The following is a 16465-nucleotide window of genomic DNA, read 5'->3' as shown; positions in this document are numbered from 1 at the left end:
TGGTGTATAAGATGTTATTATCTGCCTTTGGGATTGAGTCGTTTACTTGAAAGCCCTCTGTTTCATGGAAAACCTGGCTTTGAAGAGCCAACTGCCTACTTTTAAAACAAGTAAAAACTCAGTTGGCTCACTTCCAAATAAAACATTAATAGAATTGATTTTACTAATGAATTATTTCTTTCTGTCCTGGTTTGCACTCTGCAGGTCCCTCATGCTTCTCAAAACGTCTTAAATAATCCAGCTCGGAGTGAAATAAAAACACAACTGGCCAACTTAAATCAGTTCAAAATCCAAGAAACCACTACTCTTTCCCACACCAAATATAAGATTTGTTTTCCTTCAATAACAATACAAATCCTATTCAATTGGATTTACTTCTGAATAAATTGCCTAAACTAGTACTGTAAGTATGAACCTTTGCTCCAGACCATGGCAGAAATACCTATGTGCAAATGAAATCTAATTTAGCAGATAGCATCACACTTTCTTTTCTTGTGAATGTTTGGGAACAAATTCTTCAGAAAGCAATTCTTGATGTAGATGTTTCTCTTCAAATAATTGATTACAGGTTACATTAAACCTATAGATTTGAGTGTTAAGACTGCCCTAAAATAGCCATATTTTGGCCTATACTGTTATATGAATGCAACTATAAATTAAGATGATGGAATACATTGGTTCTAACTCCCCCCCCCATTAGCATTACTGTTTATAACTTTATTAGCATTTGTACATGCTGTCCCCACTGTATCTTATTTCAGCTTTAGAAACTATTTCTGTTCTGAGCTTGACAACAAAGGTCCTCTAAACAGTGGCTTTAAAAAACCCAACCAACCCTTGTGCAAATAAAAGAGGCTGCTACAATAGAATTCACCAGATTGTACCTTCTATTTTGGGTTGATACAGGTAGCCCTTAGAACCATTCATTTAGTGACTATTTGAAGTTACCATGACATTGAAAAAGTGACTTATGACCATTTATCACATGACCACTGCAGCATCCCCATGGTCATGTGATCAAAATTTGGGCACTTCGCAACTGGCATGTATGGGTAACAGTTGCAGTGTCCCAGGGTCATGTGATCACCTTTTGCAACCTTCTGACGAGCAAAATCAATGGGGAAACCAGATTCACTTACATGTTTTACTAACTTAACTGCAGTGATTCACTTAACTGTGGCAAGAAAGATCCTAAAATGGGGCAAAACTCACTTAACAACAGTCTTGTTTTGTAATGGAAATTATGAGCTCAATTGTGATCATGTCAATGACTACCAGTTGCAACCTAGTTATTCCAATCCATAATTGTCATGCTATCTGAAGTTCTAACTTTTTCAGGCCAATGACATGAGTAAAGCATTCTCCCTGTCACCTAGGGAAGACACTGACCACAGCTTTCCATATGACCTCCCTTTCCTGAAAAGGCTAGTGAAGCCCTATGGAACGATGTACACTTTGTTGTGTGGAAATACCTTGTTAAGTTAAGCAGGAATAACTAATTGCTTTCTAGAGAATAAGACTCTCCATATTCTGACACAGATCAGCTGTATACCATCAAATAAAAACATTGGAAATGCTAGCATATTCTGGTGCTGATGGAAAAGTATAAGGAAAGGTTGCATTATGCAATCTGTAGACCACAGACTGGTTTTGACACGACATTCTAAATGAAATTCACCTTGATCTATTTGTGGTTGATGTGCTCTACAAACTAAACAAAAGGATTTTGTCTGTGGCAGTGGTAAGTATGATTTCTCTCCATTGAGAACTACGAAGCCTATGGCTACTTTCAGTATAGTTTGGAACTTCAAGACCACACAGAATTGCCCATATCAGAAGTGCAAATGGTGTTTTGCATAATAAATCACTTTGCATAGTGAAAGTGCAGCATTCCCAGCAGCATAAGACATGCCATGATTGTGAACTAAACTGAGAAGTTAAAAACGTTGGATTTGCTAGGAATACAAATACAAATTGTAAAATTAAATTATGGAAGGATATGGTAGACCACTTTGTATTCTAGGAAACATGGAATGAAGATTTCCCAGTTCCAGTGAAATGTGTTTAAATCAGTAATGGCATTTTTAGGTATTATCCAAGCTTACAGGTCATATTGGAAGAAGCACTACCTTAAATATTGTCTCCAAACAGAGCAATGAGCTCACACAATACAGTATGGTAGGCTAAAGTATGGTTACTTTATGGTTCAGTGGCTGTGTTCTTACTACAGTACAAAGAGCCACCAACTGATTACATACACTTTAAATCTAGCAGAGTGTGCATTGCTGGAACTCAGGAAAAAAAGGAATAAATGAGTATTCCTAGAAAATGCAGTCAGGCTTACTAAGAACACTTCCAGACCATGGAGAACACTGTATTAAGTTAATTCTACCTATCATCTGTGGCTCAATGTTCATCCAAATCCAGGCAGTTAAGACTAATTTAGTCAACTATGTTTCAACTGAGTATGAAAAACAGCTGTAGCATGAAGATGCCACTTCACTGTCTCAAATGCCTGGTTCCAAGTGTCAGAAAAGGGCAGCAAACAGTTATTTGATCTGTCATTATTCAGTTTTAACTGCCTAAGAAAGAAAAGGCTTGTAAAATTTTCTGCCAAAATAATTTTGATAGTTTTGGCTCCTGTACCTTAGATTAGGTTGGGGTGGGGAGTTTGCAGTTCCTCCAGATCCAGCACCAAAATGTCTTCCACTGATAAATTCCTCAGTTCAGAATAGATCTCTAATCCCAGGGTTCAGAATTGCAGCTTAATATGACTCAGATAAATCCCCAGAACAATGAAAACACACCAATCTAGCTGAGAATCAAACCTTGTGGGTATGATGCAGTTCCCATGCTTGCACTAGCACCCCACTTCTCCAAAGCAGCCCGAGTTCCTCTTTCAACCCCTGATCTCACCTTCAAGGCTTGGACTCTATCCCTGCAATACCACCTTTCTTCTTTTTTTAAAAAAGCCATATACTTCCTCCATGGCAACTGGAAGCACCCGATGCCTTTTACCCGTCTTGCGAGGCAGAGGAATGAGCGTTGGATTGTTTACAGTCAAATCCTTCTCAGTTTCCATTCCATCCTGCCCCTAAAGATTTTGATTCCTATACACTTCTCTTTTAACATTAAAATATTATTTACTACACGGCTGTTTTTAATGTGAAGAGAGCAACATATTGAGGCGTGCGTGCTGGAAAAGGATCCCCATTAATAGTCAGGGAGCGAAACGCTTGAGAGACGCGCGTTCCCCGGGATAACTTAAAAGGGAACCCCCCACACCACACCACCACTCAAGCCAACGCCCTTGGGGAAACGAAGCGGTTAGCCTCGGCCCGCCCTGCCAGGATTTATGCAACCGGCGAAGCCCCTTCGAAACAGGACCCGCGGGAGGTTGGGGAAGATTGTGGGCATTTCCCTCTCTTTAAAAAAATTCGCACACTTTCCTTGGTTTGAATTCCCGTTCCGTTCATTCTACCCTGGGTCCCGCAAGTGTTAAAAAAAAATGGAAGGGATCCAGTTGCTTTAGTTGGCGGGTTATTTATCCTGGAGATCCTCAGTCTTTTACTTGTGGAAGACTTTCAGAGAGGTGCCCGGCGGCCAGGGATCCAGAAGGCTGAAAAAAAAAAAAAAACACGGGGTGAGGGTGGGGGGAGAAGCGGCTGGTCTCTTGGACCCTCTGTCGAAAAGAGTGAAGGTCGTCGAGCTTCTTCCCGAGTCATTCACTCCCCGTTGTACAGAAAGTGGACAGAAGGGGGACATGACGCATTTTACTCTGGTGCGGTTCCCCGGCCAGATGGCTCTGGATATCATTGTTGTTGGTGCCTCTGGATCGTCTGTCCACGGTTTTTCTGAGATCCCACCAGATTATGCTCCGGGGGACAGAGGAACACACGGAGAGAGAGAAATAACTGAGCGGAGACAGATCCGCAGCCGCCTGCCAGGGACGTCACTTCGTTCCCTCGCGTAGTTAGGCCTGATGAAGCGCGCGGGAAAACAGCGTGTTTAAAACTGCGGTGCAATTAACCTCGAAACGGAGCGATTTTGAGAGGCCACCGAAAGTGTTTCCAGACGGGATCCGGACAGGGAATGCTATCAAGCGCTTTCTGTATGTGTCCGAAAGTGATGTCATTCAGGAGAGCGGGTGGAGTGGACTTATACAGTCCACCAAATCTGCTGCTGAGAAATAAGTTTTAGATCCTGAAAGTCCTCCTGGGCTCTTTGGGGATATTTTCATTAAGCCTAAGGTCATTTCCTTCTCTAGGAAGCGGGAAAGAGGCGGAATAAGAATGAGCAGCCTTACCTTCCATTTATCAATTGGACAAGATGAAAAATGGGGCAGGTGGGTTTTTTCTTCCCCTCTCCCAAATAAGTTTATCAGCTCTGTTGTTCCTTTCTGGTTTTACTTGTAGTTCCAGGTGCTAAAGCGAAGGACTGAGGAGATGGTTTTCCTCCTTAGTGGGCTGAAGATAATGACAGGGATGGAGGCCAAGGCGGCAAGTAAATATTGATAACCAAAAGGTAAAAAGTTTATAGGGCCTGACTTGATCAAGCAAAAATAAATAAATATCCAGCACTGTAGAATTTTGATGAGCCTGCTGGTTTGTTATATTTGCACACTCTTGCTTTAAACTCCAGTTTTTCTAAGCACAAAAGACTCCTGAAATTTGCAAGCTTAAGATACTTATCTGGGAGTAAACACGGTGGGATTTACATCAGTGTAAATCTATGTACACTGCAAGACTACAGTAAAAGAAACCAAAGCATGCCACAGCAATTTCACATACGATGTGTGCTTTTTGCTGAAGAAACAGGTGTATTTAGGTAAAAGCAAACTCCACTGGATTTGTTGTTTGCAGGAATCACCAAATCCTTTGATACAGGTCCCAGGCTACATAGTCCACTGATTTTAGCAGCAAAGAGCAAACCTGATTTTAGGAACAGTTTGCTCACAAATACCCCCTACTGAGTTCCATATGGCTTTCTCTCAAGTCCTTGTATCTAGATTTTCAGACTTAATCCTTCTTGAAATTTAAGGACTTAAAAGTTCTGTTAGTCTTGATGGTACTCATAACTTTTAAAAACATTTATTTCCACACTTTCATGCTAAAGCACCAGACAGCCTTCCAAGGCAGAAAACTTACTGATTGTAGGTTGTTGTAAACTTACTCAGAAGCAAAATATAGTTTTGGGTTGTGCCAACCAGAAGTGAAAAAAACACTTTAAAAAAAAATCATAACTGCTGGGTGGTAGGTGGAAGGGCTTTACTTTATTCCAAATCCTGCTTTCCTGTCTACAATCAGACAGGAAAGCAGGACTTGGAATAAAGTAAACCTTTCCATCTACCACCCAGTAGTTATGATTTTCTCAAAAAAATGTGTTTCTTTTACTTGTTGACACAGCCCAAAACTGTATTTTGCTTCTGAGTAGGTTTAACATGCTCACAATGACTTTTGCCCACAATTCAAGATATAAACTTGTGTGTGTGCGTGTGTGTGTGTATATATATATATATATATATATATAAAATATTTATTAACTATACCATTAACAGTCTGACAAATCCAAGTGATGAAACTTCTCCCATAGAATGCATGCCATGAACAGTATACAAAATGCTCCTTGACCAATTGTAAGTAGTCTAAAAATAACTCCTGTGTTTTGATACAATCCAATCTCAGTTGAAATTTGTGTCCCCTTTTTAAACTTAAATTATGCCAACTGAGTTGATGTGATACACAATATTCAAAAAGAGGCATTGAATGGCATCCAATATGTCATTAAATGCCATCGCCCATATTCAAAAATGTTTGAAATTAGTAATTTTTCCAATAACATACATAAAGTTTAATTATTGCCACTATATATTTAAATATTACACAAAAGAAATAATGCTTCTTTATTAAATCACATCCTTAAATTGCAGTAAAATGTTTTTTTTTTTAAGTCTGGGTGTTCCAAGCATACGTACCAGCATAAAAGGCAAAGTTATGGCTGGACTGACTGGACAATTATTCCCATTTCATAGATGCGGGGGGAGGACTCATTTGTCCACAAAGCAAATAGGACTAGCTTAATGACACTGAAGGGAAACTCTTCCCAATATTTTGTGGATTAGGATTCTGGCTAGTTTTAATTGATAGCAGGGATCAGTGTTTGGGGAGTGTCAAATACTTAACCTTTGAGTCAGGAACAGCCTTTTAGTTGTTGTCTAATTGACATACAGCCTCAGGTGTCACTGGTGGACTCAGCTACAACTAAAAACAATAACTGCTAATTAAGGATAAAAGCAATCCCAGGAATGAAGGAAAAAACACTCCTACTCCTCTGAAGGGGCTGTCCTCCATCGAGAGCCATGTGAAAGAACTGCCTATCCCTCTTGGAGGCCCAAAGTAGCTCCATCCATCCAGCAGAAAACCAGTGGACTCATTGTGGTTTTCCTCCCACCTGATGAGGTGTGATTTTTGCAGGTGGCACCACCTATCTTTCACTGAGGTAGCAGTGTAACCTCCCCCTCCCCAAATACACAAGAAAGAACGAAAACTGAGAAGGGGCAGTTCTATACAAGCCAAAGTCAATTGTCTCTTTTCCTATTATAATGTGGGCTTCACAACAGGTGGTAGGTCCAGATCGCTCAGTGAACAGTAACTTCACAGCCCTTTTGATTTTGAAAAGACCACTCAATCATTTGTCTTGGGGACCCTTAAATTCGACCTATCTCATGGATAATGCTACAATGCAACACATTCCTGAATAGCAATGAACTCTCCTGAATTGGTATAAACATCCTGAAGTAACAATTTGGCCCACTGGGTTTTAGCCAAGCACTTCCTGTGCATTCAGCCTTTGAAAACACATTGGCAAGAAAACTAATGTGCTTCAATGCAGTGAAGGATATTTAAAAAGCCAAGTACCCTTTTAGATGTTATATTAACATTAAGCAATGGAGAGAAGCAAAGGGGGCGAAGAGATTATTAACATGCTATGCTCTTAATCAATCAGCGTAGGTATTTCTTTGTGGTATGTCTATTAAAGAAAAAGGAAGTCCCTGGAGACCAGCCTTAATGGCGAAGTCCTGGGGAGGGCACCCTAGAACGCTGCAGCTCCTTTGCCCAAGACAGTATATTGGCACTTCTTGACAGTAACCTCATATTAAAGGGTGAGGACAATAAAAAGGGGAGCCGCCAGTCTTCCACTAGATGTGAGGCCTGCCTGCACACAGCAGCGAGGCGTTTTCCAAAAGAGGCTGCTTGAAGCCATGTGGCCGCACCATTGTTGGCATGCAGAAATGGGCCGCAGAGTTGAGTTGCTTGTTCGCCACCTGGAAGGAGGAAACACCAGCCTGGTTTCTTTTGGCTTCTCTTAAGCACCCCACATGTGAATCCCCAGCTGCTGTGGGACTCTTCCAGGTCCATTTTGCAACTGAAGGACCACCCAATATTTTACTTTTCGTCTATTTGCGAGCAGAAATACAAATCGGGGCTTTGGCTAATACACCTAATTATTTTCTGAGTAACCAAGGAGTACTGATTAAAAAAATAGTAAAGCCACAATGGGTTTGGATATACAACTGACCAATCAAAACAAACACTCCTATGGTTTAGTGTGATGACTACACACAAGGCAGCAGCTACAGGACACAGTGTTTGTGTTACCCTTCCTGTCTCTTCTAGGATTGAGTTTACACAATTTACAAACCCATAGCATGTTTGCTTGTTGGCTCCTGGGTTTTTTTTAATCTGACACAGCATCCAAACTTCCCTTTTCAGGTCATCTTGCAAAAACTCAGTTGACTTACAAGGCAACAGGACTTAATGTTGAGATTCTACTGAGTAAAGGTGTGGAAGAGAAAAAAATCAGTGCTGAAAATCAGGAGTGGAGAAAAGCCAGGCCTCTTTTCACAAGCTAGATTTTTGTTGGGTGCTAATTGACAAATCTTAAGTCTTTATCAGGATGTGACTTCAATTTTATTGACTGAGACCACTAACCACAATGATTAGGGAACAGGTCCGAGCATGGGACATGGAAGGGTAACATATTGGGTGTATTTATAGGAAAGAAACTAGCCAGTCACATTTTAACCTAGAAAATTTTGTCAGCAGTTTGATAGCAGTTCATACATGCATCAATCAGAATCGCACGATAGGATTACAGAATAAAAGTGTGTGAAGCCAATCCAGTCACGTGCTTCTTACTGCTATCTACTTGACTATGCTGAAATCTCTTTTGCAATTTAGTGATTGGAAGTGATCACAGTATTTTCAGTGGGTAATGATATCCACAGTTGTTAGACACTAAATTGGTATGCTATGTTCCATACATATTTGTCTAAATACATTTAAGATTGCTGTGACCTCAGTATTAAAACAGACTGAGAATCTTAATATTTGATTTAAGCAACCCGGACAATCACTAATGCAAGGATCCTTTCTGCTGGCAATACTCTCAATCACAGTAGTTATTTCAATATTAATTATTGGGCGGGGAGGAATATAAAATATTCATTTCCTCCATTTCTATCAGATACCCTACCAGCTTTAAGACGAGGACAGTCTTAGTAGGGCAGATAGTCCTCAACTTACAACATTTAGTGACCATTCAAACTTACAAAAACACTGGAAAAGTAACTTATAACCATTTTTTCACACTTACAACTTTTGCAGCATACCCATAGTAATGCGATCAAAATGGCAAGGAAATTATGACAATTGCATTGTTCCAGGATCATGTGGTCCTGTTTTGTGACCTGACAAGCAAAGGCAATGGGAAAGCCAGATTCACTTAATCATATTTACTAACTTAACTGCAGTCGTTCACTTTTCTGTGGCCAGAAAGATCATAAAATGGGGCAAAATTCACTTAGCAAATGTCTCACTTAGCAACAGAAATTTTGGGCTCAATTGTTAAGTTGAGGGTCACCTGTATTTGTTGCCCTTTTGCAATTGGCCAAATGCAAAACAGTGGGTGTGGCTTGAAACATTGAAACTAATCAGTGTTTATTAGACAAGTTCTTTAATGCTAGGCCCGGGCATCAATTCATGTACAGTACCGTGCAAAAATGCTGTAAATTAAAAATGCTTTCAGAAATAGAAATATTTGTTTATTTTTATCAAATAACAAAAGAGAAAAATAAAAGAGAAATCCAAATCAAAACAATTTTGGTATGACCACCCTTTGCTTTCAAAACAGTATCAATCCTTAGGAAACTTTTTGAAGGAACTTTGCAAGGTTGTTCCAAACATCTTGGAGAACCACAGATCTTCTGTGGATGTAGGCTACCTCAAATCCTTCTTGTCTCTTCACATAATCCCAAAGACATCGAATATTTTGAGATCAGGGCTCTGCGGTGCCCAACCATCACTTCCAGGACTTTTTGTTCTTTATGTTGAAGATAGTTCTTAATGACAGTGACTGCATGTTTGGGGTCATTATCTTTCTAGAGAATAAATTTTGGACCAATCACCCACCTGCCTGATGGTATGGCATGAAGGGTAAATATCTTCTGGTATTTCTCAGCATTGAGGATACCACTGATCCTGACCAAATCTCCAACTCCATTTGCAGATATGCAGCCCCAAACTTGCAAGAAACCTTCACCATGTTTCACTGCTGCCTGCAGACACTCATTATTGTACAGTTTCTCCAGCCCTACAGCGAACAAACTGCCTCCTACTACAGCCAAATATTTCAAATGTTGAATCATCAGTCTAGAACACCTGTTGTCATTTTTCTGCACCCCAGTTCCTATGTTTTCATGCATAGTTGAGCTGCTTTGCCTTGTTTCCACATTGGCAGTATGGCTTTTTGGCTACAATTCTTCCACAAAGACCACTTCTAGCCAGACTTCTCTAGATAGTAGATGGCTGTACCTGGGTCCCACTGTGGTAGCGGCACTGCTGAACACCTTCTGATGTCAAAGAGCATTAAGCATGATGTCTTTCATCTGCTGCATTAAATTTCTGACTACTGCGTTCATGGTCCTCAACATTGCCCATATCATTGTGCTTCTGCAAAACAGCTTGAACAGCATATCTTGAAACCAGTCTACTCTGAAATCTTTGCCTGGGAGAGACCTTGCTGATGCAGTATAATTACCTTGTGTCTTGTTCCTGTGTTCAGTTTTGCCATGGGGTATGGTGTATCTGTGACATGAAACTGTCTCCCACCTCACCTTAGTAGCAGAGTTTGGCTATTCCTCACCTATCCTACACAGCTGTTTCTGTTTCAGTTAATGATTGTTTCAACCTACACATGAAACTGATGGTCATTGGCACCTGCTTGGTATAAGGTTTAATAATACGCCTGCCTCTAATCCCAGGAGTATCAAACTCGTGTCGTCATGGCATTGTCACGTGATGTATTGCAACTTCTTTCCCCTTTGCTAAATCGAGTGTGGGTGTGGCCAGTGTGTGACGCATCCGGCCTGCAGAGCTGCGAGTTTGACTGCTTTAATCCTACAAAATCCCTGACTTTGTGCAAGCATAAGAATGGATGCTGGTTTGAAGCCAAAAGGTAAATCACACCAAATATTGATCTGATTTAGATTTTTCTTCTCTTTGCTCAAAGACATAAACAATTAAAACTGTATGTTTTAAAGCGTTCTTAATTTACAGCATTTTTGCACAATTACCTAAAACTCCTGCATGGTACCGTATGTCTCTTCTGACTCTGACCCTCAAAAGAACCATTTTCTGACATCTGGTTACTGCCTGGCACTTGGCAAAATAGGAACCTCATGACTTTCTTAGGCTATAAAGGGAATGGAGGAAGTGATACACTTTCAGATTTGTAAGATCGTCCTGATATGGAAAATCAGACAGGAAATATGGCCAGATGAACTAATTTTACTTATTTTAATATTAATTAGGTTTTTAGATTTACACATTAGATAGAGATGACTTAGCTGTGCAGATACAGTGTGAGCACAGGGTATTTAATAGATCTAATTACCATACTGTACTTAAAACTGCCTCCTCCTTAATCCCCCATACAAAATATTCAACAATGCTCCTTCTGATATCATGACCATCTATGATGTTTGGGAGGTCAGGAATTAGATTTGCATCTGCAAGCCTCATAATGGTTGAATATCAGTGCAATAGAGGGATGAAAAAGCTAAATTTGGGGGTGATATTTTTAAAAATTGTAAGCTGAAATGCATTGTGAAATGAATTGTGAGCTCAAATGCAGTGATTTCAGAATTACTGTGTAGAATAAAATATTCAAGTAAAACTAAAAATATATATGAAGGCAAAAATGTACAATAATGTGAACTAAAACCTATTATGCTTTTAAAATTATTACAGAAAAATATTTTATTAAAGTATCTTGAAGTCAGATACTGTTTTCTAATTATTTAACTTATTTTTTTATAAAACCCTACTTGCCCATGGATTTCAACAGTAGCTTCCTACAACAATTGGACTTTGCAACTTTCTTGTGTCAATGGCTGTGCAATTTTGTTAAATTGAGCAGCACCTGTCTTTCAATTGCTGTTGAACGCCTCAATGCAAAGAGCATGGAGCCACATTAAAATATTTTAGATAGTGGGTAGGGAATGAAAAATCAAATTAATTTGGCAGCAGCAGATGTACACAAATAGATGAAGCAGTTTTTGTTTGACAAATCCAGAGAGAAGAAAAATGAACAAGATTGAATATCTAAAAAAATAAGGGGGAAACAGTAGAGAGATAATGTGTTGGTGCTGTAACCAAATACAGTTCACATAAATCTTGGTCATCTTTTCTCAGTTGTCATGCAAAGCATCTAGAAGGCATTAGCCTTCCTAATCCAACAAAATTATGCTTAAAGGGAGAGCTCCAATAACACACACCCCTTAGAAATTGATGCTACTTCTGGATTCCAAACATTTAGGGGATCATCTTTTAGCTTTCAGAGCATCTTTACAAAAACTTTCTCCATGTTATGGCTGAATGCAATCAAAATATATGTATGGACACTAACTCAAGACACGCTGCTCATTTTTTGAGAGTACATGTTTGAGGGTCACTAGATTCAACTACCCAAACATCTGCAATTAAAAAAAGAGTGGGTAAACCTTTGGCACAAGTAGTGCTTTTTTGGTCTTCAGCTTCCACTATTTGCAATCACTGGTCCTGGAGGGGAGGGGGAGACTGAAATCCAAAATGTCAGAGAGCATCAAGTTGTCTACTTCCTTGCTCTAAGTGGGGATCTTCTTCCTCTCTATTTTCCATTTGTTGGGGCGTCCCGCAGGGGTGGGATTCAAATTTTTTAACAACCAGTTCTGTGGGCGTGGCTTAGTTGGTCAGCGTGGCTTGGTCATGTGACTGGTGGACGTTATTGGATGGGTGTGGCCAACTCAATATCACTCACATTGAGGCACGCATCTCACCTGGCCTCTCATGACTGTGGGGATGCTGCAACAGTTGTGTGAAAAATGGTCATAAGTCACTTTTTTCAGTGCCATTATATGAGTGGTCACTCCACACAAGCAAAGTACCAGCAAAGGATGGGAAAAAGCTCCAGACGGTCCTGAGACAGGAAGTCTAGTCCTGCCAAGAATCTAATAAGGGTTAATGGAGAGGCAGTTTCTGTAAGCAACACCAGAATATTCCCTTCCTGCCTTCCTTATAGGATTAGGCCAGTGATTTCTTCTAACAACCGGTTCTCCTAACTGCTTGGAACAGGGGTCTCCAACCTTGGCAACTTTAAGACTTGTGGACTTCAACTCCCAGAGTTCTTCAGCCAGCTATGTTGCCTCAGCCACAATTCTAGCGAATAGGTGCAAACCTGTAGAATCCCATCCCTGGGGTCCAGTATGCTATGTGTTTTCCTCAGAGTAAAACCCAGATTTCACTTTCTAGAAAATATTATGCTGCATGCCTACATTTGTAGATTCTCTTTACAACTAGTGTCACCAAGATACTTAAAATGGAAGATTTAATTTTATTACATGACCTGGGAAAATACATGTTTATTTATTTATAAATAAATGTGTTTATACAGCATACCAATGAGTTGCTATTTTCTTCCAGCAAATCTGTTTCAAGCAGCTTTAGAAGGGAGGAAAATCTCCTTTGAATCCCATGACTCCTGGTAACTTATAGCAATTTACATGGAAGTAGTTGCTATTCCCTTCTTGCCTAGTCTGCAACCTTGGGGTTTCCTGCTTACCTGTCCCAATTCTAATCCAGTGAGACCCTGTTTTTTTTTTTCCAGACCAGCCAAAGTCAGAAAATTGACCCTACCTAGAAGGGTAATGATATTAATTGTGGTGCAGTGTTAAAGGCGTGAAGCCAGAAACTGGGAGACAGAGTTCTAGTTCTGCCTTAAGCACAAAGCCAGCTGAAATGACTCTGGGCCAGTCCCTCTCTCACAGCCCTAGGTAGAAGGTAATGGCAAACCATTTAAGAAATCTTGCAAAGAAAACTGCAGGGACTTTTTCCAAGCAGTTACCACGAGTCAACAATGATTAGGAGGCACCAAAAAGAAGTCACCTAAGGTCGTGCTGTCAGCTCCCCCCAGCATTTCAAAGAGTTAATAGCTTGACCCTGTTCATCTGACAGCTCTCAAACTGTATCTATAGAATCGCAGGAAGGCGTTTTTCTAAAACCTGTTAAAAAGCAAGGAAGCCAGGCATACCCGGCAGCCATGATCAAAAAGAAAAGGCAAGATGGCGGGCACGCCCCCCCCGCCCGTTTTGACGTTAATTGGAACAGGAGGTTCGTCTACTCTCTGCCGTCCTGGCCTCCATCTTAACTTTTTTGACCATATGCAGCGGTCACCCTTGAGACGTAAGGGACCTGGTGCAGCTGAACTCGTATTCTGGGTTGCTGGCACTGCAAATGCTCTCTGTTACCTTCTTTATGCATCCAGGAAATTAAGTACGGTAATCATTTTACTGTACAGAGTAAGACAATCTTGTTTTATTCAGCAGAGTTCTGCAGCTGCAAAACTAAAGACAATCTGGTTTCTGGCGCGGAGTTGGCATCGCCTGGCGCTTAAATGTACGGCTCCTTTCCAGTTGGGAAATGCAACTAGCTGCAAGGCGCTTGGATGAACTGGGATCCCTACCATTTTCCCCAATCTGAGACGGCGATGCTGTGCAAAAAATAAATTACCTGGGGTCAGATTGCAATTCTAGACTGTTTTCTGGGAGTAAATCCCGTCGAATTATGCGGATGTTAAATTTGAATAAAAATGCAAGGGGGATGCTCAGGTAAACACTTTAGAGTGGGACGCGGAATGTCGGGTATCATCACGTTCCTCCCAGATATACCCGTTGGACTACCACTCCCATAATCCCAACCGGCCGAGACTACAGGTTCGGGAGAGCGGAGTTGTAGTACAAAGCGTCTGGCCCGGAGGCCTCTCCAGGGAGGGAAAATTACGCCCACGCTTCAAAACCAAATCAGCGACAAACCTGGTTCAAATTGCACCCGGGGCGGGGGAGGTATTCAGCAGATAACTGAAGCTGCTGGGGCACCCTTTGCAGCTGGGCCCGTCGTAGCACCGAAGCGTCCCTGAGCAGCAGGAGCCCTGGTCTAGTCTTGCCCACTCCTCCGGCGGTATCTTTCCCGCTTTGAACCGGGATCCCTCCGAGAGTGGCTGTGAACGCTATTGCCAATCCCAGAGGGACAGCTCTCTCTCTTTCTCTCTCTGAGAGCGCTAGCTGCCAAACTGGAGCCGCCCTCCTGGGTCTCTCGTCAGCTGGGGCTGTGGCGCGCTGGACGGCCTTGGCTGCGCTGCTTTCCGCAGGACGGTTCTCTCGGTTGTTGCATTGTTTGTATTAATACGAATATCTTGTTCTGTTTGTTTTGTCTCTTGGGAGCCAATAAAGCTGTGAAGTTTTTCTTTACACCAAATGCAGCTCTACGGGCGATCAATCAATGGGTAGTTTTTGGATAATCTGTGAGAGTGAGAAATCTAATAATGCAAGCAACTCAGAAAAGGAAAACAGTCTATTTTCTCTTACGTTAGCAGAGCCAGGACTAGAACCGCGTATGCAAAAAATTAGTGCATTCTCTCTCTCTCTCTCTCTCTCTGTGTGTGTGTGTGTGTATCCGCGTGTGCGCGCGCGCGAGCCTGTACATAGACACATTGCAATATGGCTATTTTTATCGATGCACGAAAAGCATATGAAATTTATAGCTTTAGTCGCATAGTCTACATTACTGGAAGCACACGACTAAGGTGGGTGGGTGGCGCATTACTAAAGGCAGAGAGGAAAGAAGAAAGGGTGCAGGTTTCAGCTGGCGGCTACGGTGACAAAGGGGGAAACTTTTCTGACATCCCAATGGCCCAATTTATGCGGGTGGATTGTAGCTGTGGCAGGAAGCCGGAGGTACCACCCTCTGTGATCCAGGGACGAGCTATAAGGCACCTTATGCGCTGGGCTGTCCCGTTTATCATAACAGCTTTCCCGCCCACTTTTCTCCATCACCCCTTTCCCTTTCTCAAAGTGGCCGGAGGATGGACGTTTCAAGGACAAGGCTCTCCTCCAACCTGGTGTTACCTAATAGGCCCGGCTCCTGAAGATTACATGAGGGACGTGAATCCGATTCCTGCAGGGTTTATTTTCTATTAAGAATGGATAGGATTTAGACCTGTTGTTAAAGATGATAATTGATACACCCCCACCCCACCCACACACATACACTTTCACTTTTTTTAGGCCAAAGATCTGACTTTAACACCTGTGGGAGATGTCATCACCCCAATCACTTTGCGAGGCAGAATTGTTGAAACGCAGGGAAAAGGCCAGGAAGCCTTTTTCAGTGTGTTAGCTTCGTGGGAAATTTAACTAAGCCACCAAAAGACACTAAATAGCTGTGGATGACCCAGCCAAATCCAGCGCTTTAAAATCTTAGTGACTTTAGTCGGAAAGTTGTAGGTGTAAATTTGAAACTGAAATCAGTGGACCTGTGCCTTGGGGGAAAAAAAACTCCACCCTTCAACTGCAGGTGCGTCCTAACGTTTGCATCCTGTTTCCGGAAGTAACTTTTCGGGCAATTAGGGGAATCCACACGCTTGGCGGCCATTCTGTGGCCTTTACGCCAGAGACTGCCCGCCATTTCACATCAGGATTGCCTTGAGGGGGTGGGGTGGAGAATGATCCAGATGGCCGTATTTTGGCACTCCTGGGAAGGTCTCGATCCCTCAGTCCACGTTCATTACAACTCCTAAATCGCGGGAGATGCGTCGCTGGATTCCCACACCACGGGAGATTGCGTGTGCTGGTTGAATGGCTTAATTGTGCCGTGGGAACCCAGCCAACGGAGAGGTATGACACAGCAAGGGAAAAGGAACGACCGACGTGAACCTGGTCTTTCTCTGCACAACGACCGGTTCCTCACGCGCCTACTCAAAGGTAAGGCCCCTCCAGTTCAGCGAGGCTCTCTCTCCAGGTAAGGGGCAGCAGGGGCTCCAGTTTAATCAGGCTGGGCTGCAAAAGAGCCCCAACCCCGCCACTCCCATTAGC

The 16465-nt window shown here is 41.9% G+C and overlaps 1 protein-coding gene across 1 annotated transcript in view; it reads left to right on the top strand.

The window, feature by feature from the left end:
- Positions 1-16237: 16237 nt before the first annotated feature.
- The window catches only part of PSMD14 (proteasome 26S subunit, non-ATPase 14), a 112720-nt gene continuing 112492 nt past the window's right edge, over positions 16238-16465 (top strand). The window contains exon 1 of the mRNA XM_087920083.1: positions 16238-16354. The gene's annotated coding sequence lies outside the window, so the exon portion shown is untranslated. The remainder of the gene's footprint in view (positions 16355-16465) is intronic.

Source organism: Pseudonaja textilis, chromosome 1 (genome assembly GCF_049901715.1).
Source record: "Pseudonaja textilis isolate UNSWEBS1 chromosome 1, rPseTex1.2, whole genome shotgun sequence".
NCBI classification, from domain to species: Eukaryota; Metazoa; Chordata; class Lepidosauria; order Squamata; family Elapidae; genus Pseudonaja; species Pseudonaja textilis.
The sequence above is the reverse complement of the archived record's forward strand: the minus strand, read 5'-3'. Positions and strand labels throughout refer to the sequence as shown.